Raw genomic sequence first — 7,109 nt, 5'->3', positions numbered from 1 at the left:
ATTTCTTATAACTCAGCAGTATAATGCATCATAAAACAATATCATTCATTCACAATAAATCAGCAGTCTAATGTAATGCAAATCAGTTTAACAAATGCAATAGTTACCACCTTCTAATTCAGGAGAATAATGCAAACTAAAACTACATAGTAATTCACAAACTTTAATTAGGGGTCTAACATGGCATAAAATAATATTATAATCCCACATAATGTTCCACATGCATGTAAACTAGTGACAGGGAGTGCTCTTACTATAGTAAAGTGAGAAAGTGATATTACTATAACTAATGTGATATGATTAAATATGTGATTAATAGATGAGAAATCTGCCACCACCTTCCACCCTTTGTGATACCACAATTAAGAATTAAAAATAATTAAGTATCGCATAAAAACACATGGAAATTTCTTTTCTAACTACTGTACATCAGCACCATTGTGTACTCAAAGAATTCACAATGTGCATCTTCCCTATAGTCAGAAGGAAACAACAAATTCACATTTTATGGTCATCTTCTCTCCATCTAAGTCTCCACCCTTTGTTCGAAGGATGGCAGTTATATCATAAAAGAAAACACAATATGAGATGATATTGATCATCATTATCTGCAAAGAAAACTTCAACCTTAGTTACATCAAGCTGCTCTCTCATAAGAACCTGTTGTTAAGATAAGGAAGTTTTTCAGTGTGTGATATGTCTTCCCACTTTATAATTAAATCTCCCAATTTATTAACTGTTTCTGTAAAAGACCCTCATCCCCCATGTTATTAGGGATTGAGGCACACATGCCTCGCCAAACATCACACACAATCCTTTGTGCCATTTGCTTTGCCCTGTCCAGATGTTTGCCATCAAGGACAGTGAATATGTCTGAATCTGTAGGTACCACAAACATATACTAACACTGATGTTAGTGCTTCTCGAGTTTTAAAGTAAAACCCAAAAGTAGCCATGAATTTCCACACAGCCAACATATATATCAAACACTTCTGAGCTACATTTTACAACAGAATTATAGCTCTTTCCTCTCTGTCTATGCAGTGTACTGTACTCTTTACTATTGTAGAGCCATCAGCCCGTTTAAAAGGTGTAAACCTTCTCAAGGGCATTTACAATTATCTTTACTGTGCCTACATCAGTGATTGGGGAAACCAAAACAACCACATTTGACTCTCTAAACCTCCTCGTTTAGGTGCATGTTTGAGGTCTATCAAAATCCCTCAATAAAATGTGATGAACCAAAACATGACATGTGTTGCGAAATCAGTTTCACCCCGGTTCGTTTTATTCCTCGAAACTTCCAGAGACGGCACCGGAACTCAGTAGTTATTTCACAAAACCTTTATTCATCTTCATTTAAGCATGCACTTCTAGAAGGGAAGACGAGGCCGATGTCCCTCTGCAAAATCTTCACCCCTTTGTTAGTTACAGCCAGCTTTATAGAGGCGACCCTATCATAAAACCCCCATGGTGTGCTCCAAACTCTGTGTCTGTGTGTATGCACGAGCACATGAGTGCCTGTGTGTGCGCGTACCCGTATGCCTATGTGAGCGCACGTGAGTGAATGTATGTGCGTACCTGTATGTATGTGTGAGTGCACGTGAGTGACTGTGTACGCGTGTGGGTGCGTAACAGTTAAAGCACTGTGGGTGTGTGTGTCTCTATGTACGTGACTCCCTGCCGGTCATAAAAGTCCATCTCCCTTCCAGACCACAGTTATCCAGTTACAAATGTTGAGACCCCCACCCAGGTATCCTCTGGGGAATTTCCACTCAGCATTAACTCCTCTTTGTCTTACTTTCACAGTTCAACTGGGGGAGGGTCTCCTAAAATCTACTCCTAAGTTCATGACACAGTCAGGCCTTTATTTATATCCAGGGCAGTGTCACTGTCTCACAATTCTATATCCTATCTAACACATTCCTAAACTCTAAAATAAGCTAAACATTCCTACACATGCTAGATAATCAATCTACCTACCCTACAAAATGCGCACAAGTTGCTGTAAAACTTGCATGCTATAACTACTCCAATCACTTTTACTCATGCTCAGAACTCTAACAGAGTTTGATGTTCGGAGAGTCATGTAAATGCATGTCATTTATAAAATATAACGTCATACCAACGACCACCTTAACTTAAAAACACACTAAGCTTTCCAGGGAAACTGATTGGCTGTTTAAGCAGGTGTTATCTGCATTCATTCGCTGATCCCTGTTAGGTGCCACAGAGTCTCACTCTTCAGTCGCTGAGTTGGAGCTTGGCACTCCCTTGTTGGAGGAGGGCACTCTTTTCACCCCTCACCCTCTCGTTCCAACGCAGCTTTATGGTTATTGCTGTGGTTCTGGAATCTTCTCATGATGACTAGTAGGGCCCCAAACCGCACGACCTTTGACCTCAACCACTGCCTGGGCTGTCAGCTCTGCTATGAATGGTCCCTGCTTCTTGCTGGGTCTCTGAAGACTTCTGATCAGCACCCAGTCTCAGTCAGGAGATTCCACCCTTGGGATGATTTCTTCCAGCAATACTCTGGCTGCTGCACCTGTATCTCTTTACTAGGAGGAAAAACTTCTAACCATTTGGAAAACATGTCAACCATCATCAAACCACATTTTCCTTTCAGTTCAGTGAAGTTTACTTATAGATCATCAAAGCCTTATCTGAACATGGACTTAACCCCCCTGTAGAGGTTTAATACCTGTACATGAACTGTTAATCCCACAAATCACAGTAAAAAGCCATGGACAACATCAGGGCTTCTCCTCCGGAGTAATTTCACTTCAGCCCTGTAACCCTGTGTTAAAGAATAAAATCAGCATTAATGTCATGTTAAGTGGGCTCTAACTCTTGGCTCTTCCTGGAGCCTGCATCCACACCGCAGTTACCTAGAAACCAAAATCGGTGAGTAAATACAAACTTCACACTTACAAACAACTGTAGGGTCATAAGAGTAATAAGGCATCCAACACCACTTACAAAAGTGCGCCATATGCAGTTTATTTCCCCCAAATCATTAAAACACTACTGTTACCATAATTTGCCCAAATCATGGATCATCCCATGTGTTTAATTAAAACTACTGTAACCAGTAACTTTTCTTAAGTAATGTCACTCACTTGTTTTCACACTTTGAACTCAACACCTTAAAATGAATAAAGATATGATAATGAGCCCCACACTAAGATGTTCTGTAATCACTGCACAACCTGCTTCATTTCACTCATGTCTGCCTGTGTGATGCCAGAACCCTTAGAGAGGAAAAAAAAAAACATTAGCCAGTGGTGTGTCCTCGCAGGTCGGGCCTGGATCAACAGATTCCAGAGGTGTTGCTGTAAATCATGTGGTCAACCCTCCTAGTCTGTGAAAGGAGTGATACTGATTTTAACACAGTATGTGTTTCACATTGAATACACATTTTCCCCCTGTAACATTTAACATTTGATTGATTGATAATACTTTATTTATCCCGAGGGAAATTGGGTTAAGGCTGCCAGCCGTGCCAGCGCCATCTTACCCTTCCGACCATACATACATTACACAAAACATCACATGGGGAAGACAGGTCAGAGAGGTATAACAATGGAAATTGCACCACATGAGGAAAGATAAGGAGAAAAAAATAACTCTCCCCAGACTGAGCTCCAACATTGAGATCAGTTTGAGAACTGGACAAAAAACACCTCTGCACATAGCACATGAAAAAACTCTTAATACACCAAAGAAACGCATGACAAGCAGCAGGGGTGGGTAAAGGGTGCAGCATCGGAAGGGAATAAGCATAGAAGGCGTTTGGAAAGGTAGGGGTGTGTGTGTGTGTGTGTGTGCGCGCGCGCGCGCTAGTAGGCAGGTTTAATGGCTGTGTGTGCAGTGGAGCTGCAGATTCAGTAGAGCATGTCCTTAAACCTGCCTTTCCTTCACATTTCTCTGTTTATGTGTGACATATTTAATATCATTTTCATCACTACTTATTAACACTTTCCCTCTCTTATTCTTCAATCCACATTTTAACACATCTCTTTCCATCACTCTTGGTTATACACACACACACTTCTCTTTACTGCATTCCTCAGTTTCTACACACTTTATACTGCATGTATTCTTTCCCATATTTCTGAAAGGGAAAAGAAAATCATGCAACCAAAACCTGGATTTGATCCTGCACTTACCACTGCAACAAGAATACCCACTTGAATATCCAAACTGAGTTTCTAGGAACCTGCACCCAATAATTGCAGCTGTAAGGAAGCGAGGATTTCCCCGTCGGTCCGATAGAAAAATCCTCCCAAATCAAAACAGCTCACCGTTGCAGATCCTTTGCAGTGCCTCTCTTGGTTCTTTTAAAAATTCCTGCATGTGTGATTCGGTGAAGCATACCCCCCGGTTCTCCCTTTTTGAAAACAACGGTGGGACTGAGGCAATTTTACCTCAGGATGGCCAGTCACCGCGTGCCCGTGATTCAGCGAAACTCACCGGAGGAATCCTGCCCGACAACGCCAAATTGTTGTGGAAAATTGAACAATAACCTGCAACACACCCAGCGAGCTTGATTTGAAGTGGGTTTGATAAACACATTGCAATGTGGAGAGAGCATCCCAGTGAAACACTAGGACCATCTCTGAATTGTGGCCACCGTCCTTACATCTTATATACAGAGACGCAGACAAAGAACATTCCACAAACTCACACGTTGGCCCCTCTCACGGGGGAGCTATACCTTCTCCCTCACAGAGAGAATTATGACCTTGTTTTCTGCTTGGCCGTCACCTAAGGATTTACATCCCTGATACGCAGAAGGAGTCCCACTATCTGTTTAATGTCTCCCATTACAATGGCCTCACTGTGTTAACGTTCCACATGCATGTAAACTAGTGACAGGAGTGCTCTTACTATAGTAAAGTGATATTACTATAACTAATGTGATATGATTAAATCTGTGATTAATAGATGAGAAAATAAATCTGCCACCACACGGTCTAGGTGCATCTGGTTCAGATATAGCGCTTTCTCAATGAAAGAAGCCAAGTTTTTTTCAAAGGTTATTAGGTGTGCCAGTGGCAGTTTATTTGGTCTGAGGTCTGTTTACACCCTGAGTAAGGCTCAAGTTGTCTTCCTGAAAGCGCTGTAACTGAGTTCAAGGATGCAATTCCACGGTTATCTCCTTCGATGTCATGTGCCAGCACAATGCAGAGCACTGTTTACGAACCTGGATACAGGTTAAAGTAAAAAAAAAAAATAGTGACGGTTTATTTCAGCATGTTGGCATCACAAGTGAATAATCTGATAACAAAAATATCATCACAGCCAAATCAACATACCTACCCAGTGTACTTTACCACTCAGGCTTTGAGCCATCAGGCAAGTGTTTATGTTAAACCCTGCCCAATAAATGCCCCTGACATAGACTTAACTCCAACTCTGACCTTCAAACTGGCTTTTGAAAGAGTATAAAATATTAGGGTCAGCTAAAAACTTGTAAGTTTGGAAGATTTATTGTACATCATGGGTCTAAATAAATTCTGACACCAAATATGCTGACAAGAGAACTTTTTGTTTATGTGTATTTTATCTTTAGCTTATAGTGCCAGTTGACGTCAGTCACACATGTAGCCTAGACAAGCAGTTCGTGAAAAAGCGGGAACAAGGTCATAACTGTTCTTATTTCAAAACAATATTTTTACATATTTATAATATTTATACATAAACATTAAGTGAATAGGGAGTCATATAACAAGGGTTACCGTGTCCACAAACGGGTTATCATAGATACAGTATGTAAAGTAATCATATTTATACTCTTATTAAATAGACTTCTTCACTGATGAATTAAAAATTCTGAGCAAATTACATGATTTTGAAATCGTGACATTCTGAAGAATGAGTGCTGCTCTTTTTTATGTTTTTTGCTAAAGCACAGGATTTTGATTGCACTGTAACAATGTCTATATTTTAGATTGCATCGCAACTTTTGCAGAAGTCAAGACTCTAAATACTCCTTCAGCCACAAATCCATTAGCTAAAAGTTGAAATTCAGTAAAACCTTTATCTGTCTCATTTATTAAATCTAATTATTTCCTCTGGTATCGCTATTCCTAAAAAGGCACTTTTTTCTGCCTGGAAATGATCGTAAATTGCTGGTTCCTTTGAGGTCTGTGAGGAATGAGAAAACCTGTCCAGCCGTAGATTTTTTTTGTGTCTTATCTACAATAGGCTCAGCCCCCTATGCCATGAGGAGGCTTAGACTGGCTATGAGACAAACAGAAAACAAAACAGTCAGGCAGAGACGATAGGAACGCAGTCCTGGAAAGGATTCAGAAAGGTACCAGAATACCCACACTGCCACCAGCTAAGCAGGTAATTAGTGTTTGACTTTGATTTTCATTGCTTAAACCTATCGCAGTTAGCAAAAGCTTCTGTCTATATTTGCTGCAGCTGTTGACTGTAAATTAAACTAAGCTGGTCTCTGATAAAGCAAGCGTGTGTTTTAGTTTGGCACTTACTGGTGACTAAGATTTAAAACAAAGTAAAAGTGTAAAAGTTTACAAATAATTGTCACTGTATCACTTTTTAATCTACACAGAAAGGTCACTCAGATCAGGTTTTACTGCTGCATTATCACATCTATATTATGCCAAAATGCCTTTATATGGATTTTATAAAATTATTTTTAATAGCTTTCATGACAGTTTGTAACAAGTTTTTGTAACAAGGTGAAGGTAATGCTTTACATGTTTACTGTTCCCAATGCTTTTCCTTGAACGCAATGTTGGAGAATAATTAGATATATCCTTATGAAATAACTACTTCCCACCTAACCAGTACTCTAGATCAGTTAGGTGTTTTTCAGTTGCCAAGGCTTTTTGTAAATTATACGGTGTGCACTCTGTTTTCTTTTTTTGTTGCCTCTATGATGGTGTGATAAAGAGAGGGAAATCAAACAGGCAGACTTTACTGTTAAAACTTCCCCTGAAATAAAACAAGATTTTAGAGCTGTGAACTTTGTTCAAAGATGTACCTCTTAATGACTCCTTTTATTAATAAATGCAAATTGTGTTATTTTTGTTCTAGCTGTTACTGTGAGTAGGCTCTAATGTGATAGGTGAGTGAAT

At 39.7% G+C, this 7,109-nt stretch overlaps 1 protein-coding gene across 1 annotated transcript in view; it reads left to right on the top strand.

The window, feature by feature from the left end:
* LOC102206991 (high-affinity choline transporter 1-like) overlaps nt 1–7,109 on the top strand; it is a 31,318-nt gene that overhangs the window by 17,626 nt on the left and 6,583 nt on the right. Inside the window, exon 2 of the mRNA XM_013916164.1 lies at nt 6,211–6,354. The gene's annotated coding sequence lies outside the window, so the exon portion shown is untranslated. The remainder of the gene's footprint in view (nt 1–6,210; nt 6,355–7,109) is intronic.

This window comes from Pundamilia nyererei, unplaced genomic scaffold (assembly GCF_000239375.1).
Source record: "Pundamilia nyererei isolate P.nyererei 1_Seehausen unplaced genomic scaffold, PunNye1.0 scaffold00008, whole genome shotgun sequence".
Lineage (NCBI taxonomy): Eukaryota > Metazoa > Chordata > Actinopteri > Cichliformes > Cichlidae > Pundamilia > Pundamilia nyererei.
The sequence above is the reverse complement of the archived record's forward strand: the minus strand, read 5'-3'. Positions and strand labels throughout refer to the sequence as shown.